This window comes from Talpa europaea (assembly GCF_964194135.1).
Source record: "Talpa europaea genome assembly, chromosome: 11".
NCBI classification, from domain to species: Eukaryota; Metazoa; Chordata; class Mammalia; order Eulipotyphla; family Talpidae; genus Talpa; species Talpa europaea.
The window spans coordinates 95,856,201-95,869,067 of NC_140078.1; the positions used below are offsets into that span (position 1 = coordinate 95,856,201).

General features: G+C 50.9%; 1 protein-coding gene across 1 annotated transcript in view; it reads right to left on the bottom strand.

The window, feature by feature from the left end:
• The window catches only part of MGLL (monoglyceride lipase), a 97,114-nt gene that overhangs the window by 48,593 nt on the left and 35,654 nt on the right, over positions 1-12,867 (bottom strand). The gene's annotated exons all lie outside the window — the stretch shown is intronic.

The window sequence follows — 12,867 nt, forward strand, 5'->3', positions numbered from 1 at the left end:
TAAGAGCCCCATCGCCATGCAGGGGCTGACACACGCAGGTCAGGCAGCCCTCCACCTGCTGCTCTGCCATCCCGTGGCTCTCCCTCTCTAGCCTTCTCCTGGCCCCTGTACCCACACAGATGTGTGACAAAGCCCTCACTGTTGTGCCTTTTCCTGCTTGGAGAGGCTTTAGCTCACAGCAATGACATAACTTTATAGAGACGCTTCCAGTCCAGGGAGCCTGATGACCTGAGATACTTGGTTCATGGGCAGCTGGCAAGGAGGGACCTGGCCCGGACCCCACCCCCACCCCGGCTCCCAGCTCAGGCCCCTCACTCCCCCTTTGCTCCACCCAGGGCCCTCGGAATCTATCGCTTTGGCTTTCAGATGAAGTGCCAGGATGATTCCTCTCCTTTTTTAGTAAGAGAAAAAGTTTCCACTGAATAAACCCTCTAAGCAATTTTTTCCGATCTGGTGACATCTGCACAACAGGGAAAGGAATAATTATTATTATGGTGCCTAAATGATCTAGCACTTCTCCATGACTCTGGGGAAGGAGACAGCTGGCCCCTACCCTCTCACTGACAGTCTTCTGCTGGCAGGCTCTGCCTAGCCGGCTCAGCTTCCTGCATGGAAGAAAGGGGCCTGACGGCATGACAGAGAAGGCTGTCTGATGTGTGCGCAGCCCTGACTCAGGAGCCTACATTTGCTGCACGCTGAGTGCGTGCTGGGTCCTTTGGTTTAAGATATCTAGGAGAAGCCTCAGACCCATCATGCAGATGGGAAAACTGAGCTCAGAAAGGTAAACTAAGTAAGTCCCAGGCACAAAGCCAGGAACAGCGGCCAGGCCGAGCTTGAGTCCCTCTACCTCCACCCAGCAGAGTCACATAACAGAACTCCCTGGGCTGAGCTCTGGGTAAAGCTCACAGAGATGCATGCAGCACTAGCTCTGCCAGCAAGGGAGTCAAGGAATTGCGGGGTAAAGGGACCATGTTTCTGCTCCTGGAATCAGCCCAAACAGTCCCTTGGCTGGGCTCCAGAGCCACCTTTGGGAGTCAGAGCATCTCTGAGTAGAGCCTTGGCAGAAGGTGCCTGGTGAAGAGCTGGCACTGCACCCCCGACAGACTGCACGTCATGAGCTATTCCTGGAGCCCCTCTGGTGCTTGTTGATGGTACAGGAACCCCAGGGCCACTTGCCTGGGGACAGCACTCCAACTCAGGCTGCTCAGAGGCACCACAGTCCAAAGCAGTTTTTCATAACAAGGAGAGTATGGGGGTTCATTTCTGGCTTTGTCCTGATGAAGGTGCCACCATGGGCAAATTACTCTGTGGCTCTGAGCTTACTTCCTCAAGGGGCACATGGCCTGTCTTGCCCTGTTGCCACAAGGATTAAACGGGGGCTATCCATGTGAAAAAACTGCTAGGACAGAGGATGGATTTCCCCAGGTGGGGAGGTACTATCTGATCTTCCTTAAACAGGGCGTATCCTCTGGTCCAAATTCACGCACAACTCGTGAGTCTGACCTGGGGCAAACTCAGAGAAACCACTGATTCTATCAAGTGCCTTGCAATTCAGCAGCTACTCCCTGAGCAGCTGGTGGGGACTTTGGGAAACCTCAGTAGGCAGCCGCTGGCAGAGGACTTAGAGCTTAGTGTGGGCCACAGGGGCAGGGAGGCTGACCAGGCTGAGCAGAGACGTCTGGAGTGGGAGGAAGCCCCAGGTCAGACTGCTCCCTGAGCAAACTCATGTCCTCCATGTTTTGTGTCTCATTAGAGCTGCTGTGTTGGGGTTCGGTGTGGGGGTGAATTGATGGGAAGGAGAGGGTATCTCTCCAAGGGAAAAATCCTCCATCACCAGCTGCCAAACTTCTGTGTGGCAAAAGCAGGAGACATCGAGGGCCAGAGGAAGCTACTTCTGCAGCCACCCCCATGGAACAGACCAGACTGCACGTTGCCTTCAAGCTCCACCCCAAGCCCTTTCCATGCATCCACATATTATAAAAAAAAAAAAACACGATGCAGGTTCTGTTGGTCTCATCTTTTGTAGATGAGGAACAGAGTTCCAGAGAAGTCCGTCACTCAGCCTGTCTCAGAGCTCACGGCATGGCCACTCGGGCTGCCTTGGTCCCTGCATTTCCTGCCCAATCACTTAACTGCCGTGGCCCCTGGATGGCTCTCCCGCCGTGGACATGGATTTGCCAGGCCTTCACACTCAGAACTCAGGGTTCTCAAAGCCCAGGCAAGCGCTGAATATGCTCCCCAGGGAGCTTGCCAGTTAGATCCCACTGCACCAGGGCAAGGCTGGGGTCCTCTGGTCACCTTTTAATGTCTCCTGCTATGACTGACGGGGAGAGTTTGCAGAGAGCATGGCCTCACAGAGCTGTGCTTTGGAATGCCGGGCCTGGTCCTACCACTCCTGGCGTGTTTCCTCATCTGTAAAATGAAGACAAGATCCCTCTACCTGCCTTGGAAACCACTTGTGGAAATGAAATGAAGCAAAGGTGATGAAAACCTGCGGGAAGGGTGTCACAAGCATGCAGCCGGCTATTTATCACTGCCGATGGGTAACATGTACGCTTTAAAATTGCCACCAGAGGCTGATGAAGCACCTTGCCTGCCATAACGAGGATCCTTTCCAGTTGGAGGAGGGCCCGCGGGCTGCTCCCCGCTCTGCGTTCTCCTGGTGTGCCCTGGCAGTTGGCAGCATCGCAGACATTTATTTTTAGTTCTCGGTGGGCCGGCCATTTCCCGGTCACATGCTGTTTGAGCTACCACTTCAGAAAGGCTCTGGCTCACTAAACAGAGACAGTGCCCCCTTCCCCAGGCGGCCCCACAGCTGCTGGAGGCATCGGAGAGGCCCCCACAGAGCCATGCAGCCTCTCGGGGACAAGCTGAATGCAGCCACAGCTCTACCTGTGTTAAAATTTCTTTAAGTCACTCCACTTTCTGGACCATCTGCAGCCAGAGTTATTTTGAATGCTGATTTACGAAAGGGCAGCGGTGGGAGACACACAAGGACTCAGTCCTGGGAACCTGGAGCCCTGGCCCTGACCTGCCATTTGTTGGTGGGGCGGCAAAGCCTGCACCTCCCCTGGACACCCTAGAATGAGAAGATGAGCCTTTCTTTCAAGTTTCTTGCTGTGGCTGCTTTGTTGGTGACCCATAACTGATGGTTAACTATGGTCATTATTTACCTTGGGTGATGAGCCTGCCTATAAGAACAGGCACCACTTCTGATGTGCTGCTCCAGCCTGGGCCCATGCTAAGTAACTCAGATGGTAACTCAGAGGAGCACAGCAGCATCCCAGCACCCCAGTTAACATCTTCAACTCACAGACAGGACATGGGGGCACCCGGGGTAAGGTCCAGGTCCCTGTCCTATGGCTGGTGAGTGGGGGAGCTGGGATTCAAATCCCAGCGAATGCTCTAGAACCCGCCTCTCACTCTGGACACGGTGTCAGGTGGCTCCCCTCCCTTCCCCCTCGGTTTCCCTGTGTGCTGGAAGGGCTTGATCTACCGACCTAAATGTCTTTAGGAAAATAGTGAGTATTTGCAGAAAAACTTGCAAGGTAATTGTTACCTAAGTCGGTGAGGACCATTTAAATTTAGGTGTCTGGGGCCTCCCTGGTGGCGCAGGCAGTAGAGCACAGCGCTGTGAAGCTGTCTGCAGCCTCTGCAGCGTGGTTCGATCCCGGCCAGCCAGCGAGAATCCCACATGGCACAGCAGACCTCGCCTGTCTCGCCCGCTGCTCCCCTCAGCAGCGTATTTCGTCAGTCTGCCTGTTCTGTTCCCTGCTCTGTCTCTGGTGAATCCTCTCACCCTCCCGCACATCTGGCCTGTACCCTGGTTCTTGTAAAAATAAATAAAATCTTTAAAAATAAATAAATAAATAAATAAATAAATAAATAAATAAATTTAGGTGTCTGATGTGGCAGGAAAGGCCGACCTCATGGAGCCTGCTGTGGGCAGGTGCTGCTGTGCCCTCAGCAGGCTGCTGGGCTTGCGTGCACTGAGCCGGCGCCCAGGAACACACGACAGGTGTGCTCAGAAGAAAAGGCTGCGGGGTGAATATCGTCTGCTGGGCAGATTTTTCAGACATCAGTGAGAGCATCTGCTAGAGCAGGAAGGTGACTCAAGGCCATCCCTGACTCAGCCCAGAATGGGAGCCTCCAGATAATGCCAATGACCTCCAAGCACCCCCAGGAGTATGTCTTCTCCCAAAGGGCTGGTCATGGCCAAAACTCATGGCCTGTCCCCCCAGGCAGGATGTCTGCTGTCCAAGCACAAGGTCTGCCTGGATCTTTCCTCCTGCTGACTGGGTGCCAACCCCTCCCTGGTTGGTGTTGGTTTCTTCCCCTGTCTAGCTCTGCCACACCACCCCTGCCCCCGTGAAGTCTCTTCAATCTTCCCTTCTTCCCTCTTCCTACTCCTATCCCTCCTCTTGCTGCTCTATCCTGAAACTCTCCCAGAGATCAACCCCTCCTGGGGGTGGCTAGGCCGGGGGTGTGGGGGTTGATGACTGTTCTCCTCTGGGAGCTACTAAGCTTATTTGTTTCATAGTCATTATGTCTCACTTCAGTCCCTCAGTGAGTGACCGGAATCTCAGCTGAGCAGAAATACCAGCGGGGAATAAAGAGAAAAAAGAAGACATAGTTCCAATGCTGGAGGAGCCAAGAGTCTCATAGGGGAAGCAAACACAGGAACAGATAACTAAAAATACACAGTGGGAGAAGCAAGCGGTATCCTCAAGTAAGTGAAAGATGTTGCAGAGCTGGAAATGGAAGGGGGGGGGGGTAAGCTGTCAGGCGGGAGATGTGAGCTGCGGCTGCAAGCTGTCCTCGGCTGGCTCGGGAAAGGGCCAGGCCATCAGGGAGGCTGCAGCCCAGGCATGGGCACGGCCAGGCATCCAGCACCCGCACAGAGCTGTATGTTAGGAGACAGCTGATGCGCCCAGGGCCTCTGCAGATACTCTGGGCTATTACTGGCAATACTGAGCTGCTAGAAGACCATGATGAGAATGCAGAAGCTCAATCTTTTGATAGCTACACCTGCTCTGGAGCCCTGGCCCGGGTCATCTGAAGCTCTGGAGCTCAGCAGCACACTTCCTGGGCAACTGGACAGTCACCTCCAAACTCTAGCCACACTGGATCACCACGCCCTTGGGTTTGGCCATTGCAACCTGAGTGTGGCTTCTCGATCACGTGTCTTGGACAGTGAAGGGATCCCATGTGGCTCTTCTAACAAGTGGCCTGCCTTCTGCTTCCCCAAAGCTCAGGCCTCTCACCTTTAAAGGGAGGACACACTTATGACTTGTGGGGCCTGGCCTCTGACGGGGAAAAATAGGAAGAGTCTGGCCCTTGCCTCTGCACCTTTGCTGGGGCTGCTCCCTGGGCCAGGGGGCCCTTTGCCACCCAGCTCTGCTGAGACATCCAGCTCTAGTTCAAGGCTCAGCCATCAATGCCTTCTCCATAGGGACTTACAACGTTCTCCCTCTCTCCTATAATTTTCCTGCCTCCTGGACATCTCCAGTGCTCCCCCTGGTTTCTAGGAGCCCCACCCTGATGACCTGCATGTCTGACTTCTGGGTCTCTGATTCCCTATATCCCCCACCCCCGCCAGGTGGCAGCTCCAGTCTGCTTGCCCAGGGGACTGAACACCACCCTACTGCCAGCCAGTGGTCCTCTCCCCTCCCCCAAGTATGAGAACCCAGCTCTGACATGGTAAAGGAAGGCCGTGGGGTGAACATGTGGTCACACAGCAGACCCACTGGACTCTCTGAAGCCCAGGGGACAAGAGCAGACTGGCATCTGCAGAAGAAGCCACCAGGAGGGGCAGCGAAAGCAACTCTGGGTCTGCCGACTCAAAGTAGAGGGAACCCTGGTTACCCATTTGCTTCTGTTCCCTGTTTGCAGAAGGTAATGCCATCATCTAGGTTACAGGGCCATGAGGGGGACCGAGATGAAGGAGAGGGATGCCCAGGAAGGCCATGGCCCAGTTAGTGCTCAAAATGGTAATGACCTCACTCTGCTTGGATAAGAAGAGGTATAGGTGTGGGGGTGCTCATGGGCTCTCCCCATCTGTAAAAATCACTGTAATGACCTCAAGACTGTCAGGAGGGTCAAACAAGGCAAGGTCTGAAAAGCTTTGGTGGGCAGCAGGGAGAAAGTCAGGGGAACAATAAACATTATTAAACGTGAATAACTCTCCCTGTGAGGTAAGCAACATTGCCTGCTCTTTCATTTCGAAAAGCAGGTAGCATGAAGCTGTGTGTGGTGTCAAACTCAGGAGGTTTTCTAAGCCTTGAAAGTAGTTGCTCCACCGCAAGCAATATGTGTGCTGTGGGTCAGACACTCCAGGGGATGATCTCGTTTAATCCCTGCGTGGACCCAACGGGTGCAGATAGAGACTTTGATTTTTCTCTTGCTGTAGATGAGTGAACTGAGATTCAGAGAGGTTAGGAAAATGGCCCAGAATCACCCAGCAAATAGGTGGTTGAACTAACGCAAACTAGGTCTTTCAGATATCTCGTCTGTTTTTGTTCTACTTCCAAATACAACCTAAGTGTACATTATTATCAGGTATATCTTTTCTCAGTTCCTGAACTACAGCAAAGAGCATCCATGGTGCTGAGAAGAACTTCTTTCCCTAGAATTATGCAGGCTTCCTTTTTAACACAGCATCACATGTAAGTGATTTGACTTTTTTTTCCTCCTCCAACAAGTGACTCATGTGAACACTTCAGAAACTGCTTCTGCTGGAGACACAAAGACACAGAAAACCTTAAACATTTCCATCTCGGGTCACATGAATAGTTTTGAGTAAATGAATACTCCCTTGGGGTAAATTCCTTTTGAAAGATAACCAGGTGGCAAATTATTAGGCACTCCAGCCTGGAAACCAGAAAAGATGGCCCTGGATCCACTTTCCAAGCCGCCGGCCCTCACTGGGGACGCAGGTCCAGATGACAGGCATGCCTGTGGCCCTCACAGGGCTACTACGCGCTCTGTCACTTCAGTGAAGCACCTGCTCATTGTTCAACGAGCAGCCAAGGGCCTGACTCACGTGGATAACGCGACACTCTCGGCGGGCCTTCCACAGCAGTCACTTCCCAAATTTCCTTGAAAAGCAAAATCAACAGTGGATAAAAGCTGGACATCAAAGGGAAGCCCCCAGAGGCTGCTAAGGAGGCTGTATCTATGCTGGTGAGGCCCTCCAAGTGGGGGCCCATGCTGGGTTGAATTGCTTTGGACTGAGTAAAATAGCAAGTATGAGTAACTGGAGGCAGAAAAGATGGAAACTAATCTGAGGGAACTGAAGAAAGAGTTTCTCTTCTTGACAAGAGTGTCGACGTGTGGTGCGAGGGCAGCATGGATATTTATTGAGTACCTACTATGTGCCGGCATTTGCCATGTTCATTTAATCCTCACCAGGTAGATACTATACTCAGTTACAGATGAGGAAACAGGCTCAGTGAGGTCAGTGAGTTGCACAAGGTCACAGATGCCATGTCCTGTGAAGATTTTACCAATGATTGCACTCCCTCCTGCCTCTCCCCACTCTCCACTTCTACCAGGCTCTTCCATTCATTCTTGTAAAGTGTGCCTCATCTCCTTTGTTGTACTGGGGTCCCCGGAGGCAGTAACTTGGGTTACTTGGGTCTGTGTCATTTCGCACACCCAGCACACAGTAGGCTTACAGAGTAGCTATTATATGAAATGCTAAATCTATTCATTGCAAATACTACATTTCCAATTTTAACTTCATTTATGCTGTGGCTTAGATACAGTAAATCTGACACGAGAAACACCTGTGGTGACCCCAACCCCCTTTTCTTCTTGGAATGTGCCAAGCTGAAGACAAAAATCTGGGGGTGGGGCCCAGCCATTTGAGTTTCCATAAACTTCCCACTGAGGCCTGCCAGGGTCTGATAATCCTGTTTTCTCTCATTTTATCCCATAACCAACATGTAACATCAGTGGTGACTGCCTCGGCGGTTATTATTTCATCGACATCATCCTCATTCATAGATAAGCAAGCTGAAGCTTACGGAAGTTTTCATTTTATTTTAGAAAAAGGAAATGAACAAATAAACGCGTGTCAGACATTCCTACCCAAGATGGAAGGCGTGATCTGCTTAGCTGTGGACAAAGGGGGAGGAGGCAGAAGGGAACGCAGACACTCCTGAGGGGACATGCGGGTCCAGCCTAGCCTCCTGCACCTGCGGTGCATTCCCCATCGCCCACCCTCAGAACTGCGCCCTCAAGAACTAGTGAGGCTTCAAGGGGCAACTCACTCCATCATTTTCACTCTCATATTTACTAAGGCAAGAAAAATTAGCACATTTTTTTCAAACATTTCAAACAAAAATGTATCCCTGGAGCTGATGGTAATCTATTTTAGAACGGCTCCAGCAAGGACCTTGCCTCAAACTGTCTCCCTGTGTGGAAAACACACACAAAGCATCTTTTTTTTTTTTTTTTTTGCAGAATTTCCTGCATCCCCTTCTTGTGAGTGAGCAGGCGCCCCCGCCCCTCTCCCCAAGAGAACCACGCTCAACTGCCGCCCACAAAGCTTCCCTCCAAACTTCCTCTTCTCACATACCCCAGCAGAGTCAGAGGGAAAAAAAAACAACTCCTTTAGCGCTTTTCCTCAAATATTTGCAGATAATTAATTCACTGTTAATCAGTTGAGAGTGGTTCTTTTAGACTTTGTAAATAAAGAGACAGTGTCTCTGGCCCCAGCTGCTTGTTTTCAATGTGCCTCAGGACAGTCAGGAGGCTGCTTAGGCAGGGCCCCACCTGCCGCCCCCACAATGACCTTTCTCCATCCCAGTGACCCCAGGTGGGACTGGGGAGCCCATCCGCCTCCTCCTGGGTCCCCCGTCTCTGGCTCAGGAAGGCCGAGGGGTTTCCAGTGAGTCACTGTGAGCAGCTGGTGACCGAGGACCGCGTGAACACCAGCCCAGTTGTCGCCAGACTATATTTAGCACATCTCAGAAAATCCCTCCTCTGGTGCTTCCACCTGTTCGCACATCCCAGCAGCCCTTCCACTGCTGTCGGCCCGCGCCTCTTCCTCTCTGGGCACGGCCCGGGACCCAGGCAGCTAACCTGGCTTTCAAAAAGCCAGCTGGCTGCTTCCAACCTTCCTGCTTGCATACTTCCACGAGCTCCCAAAGGGACTCATCACAGGGCCCTGAGCTCCGCAGTCAGGGGCTTTGCCCCTCTGTTCTCACTTCTATGCTTGGGGGTCCAGCTAAATCCTGGAGGGGTGCAGACTTTCACAAGAACAGGACACAGGCATGTGACACCTGGTAACCCTTTTTTTGCTGGTATGACCTTTGCCTACTATGGGGGTTCTCAACCTTGTTGCACATTAGAATCATCCCAGTGATTTTCAAAGTCCTGAAAGACTTTTCAAAGTCTTTCTTTCAAAGACCAAAAAAATCTGCAATGCTGTGGGGACAGGACCTCAGCACCAGTATTGTTCAGGACTCCCCAGTGTTTTCAACAGGCAGCCAGGGCAAAAGCCAAGGCTCTCAAGGATTAGTGTCTCTCACTGTCCTTCACTGGCACGCTGCTACTTGCCAAGGGGGCCCAGCCTCCTTGCCAGTCCTGCAGGCCTGGATTCAGCCTGCCTCTGAGGTACCGTGCCCTTTGTGACACAGCTAAGTTTCAGGTCTCACTGCGCCTCTGCTCTGACCTTCACCCACATCCTTTTCAAGCTCTACTCGACAGCTGTCCCCTCTTACCCCTCCTACTCCCCGCCCTCTAGCCACCAGATTCAGGGCTCCATTGGTCACTGCCAGCTCCTGTTCCCACAAATGAGACCCAAAGTGCCCTGCTGCTGTGATACTTTCATGCAGATGGTCTACTGTTGGTATTTAAAGCATCTCTGGTCTGACTGATCTTGGATCATAATCTCCTTCATCAGCACACACTGCTGATGCTTCTATTCTCTGTTCTCCTCAGGACAGATGAGAAGTTTGCAGGGGTCGAGGGGAGCTCCCACAGGAGACGATAAGACATAGCCTTCGTCTCTCAGGAGCTGGCTGCTCCACCATAAAAGAAGAGCGACCGCACAGGAATATAAACACCATCACAAAGCCGTGCACTTAGCTTCTATGGAGAAGACAGATCATGCCATTAAGCCCCAGTTCTCACGTGTATGCATTTCTCCTTGGACGACACCTGGCCAAGGCTAATGCACAACCAGGAACTTTAATCACTACTCATCAGTGAGGCCAGGATACATCAACCTGTTCTTATGAAAGAACACAGCAGAGGATAAGATGCAGAGGTGACACTGTGAGTTAGCTGTTATCCCAGAAAGGTTGTACAGGAGAAATGGCTGAGAAGTGCTCTCCTAGGAAACGAAGTTGGTGGTGCGGCATGAAAGAGGACGAGACGGCTACTACTACTTCTCTCAAAACAGAGCCCTGTTTTGTTTGGACCGGCACATATGCAGTTAACACCGTCTACTTCTCTCCCTCCCGTGCAGCTGGGGTGGCCATGTGATACAGCCCAACCACCCAGCTTTCTCCCACTAAGTCGCAGCCACTTGCATCTGCAGACAACAAAATCACACACATTCAACTCGGATTGTTCTTCAATAAAGCACCTGCCTTTGGTACTTGCAGAGAGATTCCCAATGAGTCCTTGGGAGAAAGTTGGAAATCAAGGCATTTAACACAGGTGAACATAAACAACTGTTCCAACGTGTATTTAGAATGTCACAGAGGGCTACACCTCGATTTTAGATGCTACTCTGGACACATCAAGAAGTGGGGTGCCTCTCTTCTCCCTTTACCCTAAAAAAAGAAGCCTTTAAAAATTGCTATACAGGGCCTCCCCAGGTGGCACAGGCAGTTGAGCACAGCGCTCTGAAGCTGTCCACAGACTCTGCAGTGCGGGTTCGATTCCCCGCCGGCCAGGGAGATACCCACAAGGCGTGGCAGACCTCTCCTGTCTCGCCCACTGCTCCCCTCTGCAGTGTATCTCGTCAATCTGCCTGTTCTGTTCCCTGCTCTGTCTCTGGTGAATCCTCCCACTCTCCCACGCCTCTGGATTGTACCCCAGTTCTTGTATAAATAAATAAATCAATCTTAAAAAAATTGTCATACAAAATTCCATAGTCGGACAAAGTAAATAAGGCACAATGGGTTATTTGCTTCCACAGATTTGGCCACAGGTTTCTGGTGAAAAAGTAACTGATGCCAAGATCCCAAGCAGATTTGAAATTCTGGTTGCAGATGTTTAGCATTAGCATAATTCAGGTTTTCCCTGATACACAAAAGCAGAGGGCACCTGTGAAACCTCGCATAAGTCGAAATAGCAAAACATGGAGAAGCAGTTACCATTCATTCATATGGAAAAGTTTATGAGCGTTTTCAGACCCAGAAAATAGCCTACCAAATCATACCAAATAACACACAAAACCTAAAATAACACTAGCATACAGTAAAAGTGGCAATGAGGTGATAAACACAATCGGTATAAAGCAGTTCCAGGGAAGGAGGCTTATGGGGGTGGGCCTTGCCCCCCTGGGCACCCCTGCCTCTAGGACCTTACTGCCAAACAACATAACTCTGTATTTTCGATTTTCACCTTTTCTCAGAAAGCAAACATCTCCTTCCAATTTCTTTCAGTTAGCGAATACAAGTACTGATGCAGGTCTTTTGAAAAAACAAACCGAGTAGTCTAACATGAAATTTTAAAAAAGGTAGAGGATCTCTGGATAAATTTTTATCTGATGATGTTCCTATATTGTTCAAAGGTTACACTGATGCATAAAAGCAACACATTTGAATGGAGACAAACGCAACAGGATAAAAGCCATTTCCACCTTAGGCTCAACACAGTGTGAGAAGCGCCGAGGTTAATAATGATCAGTCCTCCCTACAGCGAAAACCAGGATACTCCTCAAACATCTCGCAAGCAGCCTCGGGAATATCATTGGGAGTACTTGCAAAGCACTGAAGAGCATTACAACCATAATGAGAAAGAATTTTGTCAACCTTCTCAGTTACGAGGACACTTGCACATATCTAGCTTCGGAGGGCCCTTGATGAGCCAGACCTGCAGTTCTTTATGGGCCAAGCACCCCTGCAGACTGGCCCCACCCGGAGAGATGCCTCCCTTCTGCTACAAGGGCCCATGGGCCCTGTCACTGCTCCCCCTCCCTCTTTTCAGCAACATCACTTTAACTTTCTACCTTCAAATTAGACGAAATGGAAGCAACGTTTCTGGATCTCGGCCAGGGGGATAGATTCCCACGCTGATGCTGTAGAGAAATCACCACGTTCCATCACAGGGAACTCTTCATCTTAAAGACAGTCAGCAAAGAGAGCTCTAAATTGGGAGTCTTCCCAAGCATGGGAAATGTCACCAAGATGATGCAGCAGCTACAAACTGACGTCGGTGATGAATATTGCATTTTCGTGGTAATTGTGCTTTTTGTGTCTTGACAAAGCATGAGGGGATATGTGTATATGTGAGGGCGCGTGTGCCTCTGTGTGCTTGTGTGTTTGTCGGAGTGTGCATTTGGGGTTTCCTTGTGGCCAGTATGGCAGGTTGAGAACTTTGCCAGTCTCCTGGTTTGAAATGCTTTGTAACACCCCTCCCCCCTCCATGGTTAACTGGGGCTCAAGCTGCACTTGCACTGCACTGCACTGCTGCCCCACATCCCTGTGAAGCCCCCTGGGAGGAACCAGGGCCCACGTTGTCTAGAAAGCACTTTAACAATGTGAGCGAGGATTGCCTGGCCTGGGGCAAGTTCTTCCCTAAGCTTAGTCTGGCTCTGGTTTCTTCTGATCAGGCTACATTCAACCCCACACTCAAGAGAAACTGCTGGTCACACATATTTTTTGTTGGCAAAACAAAACATTTTTA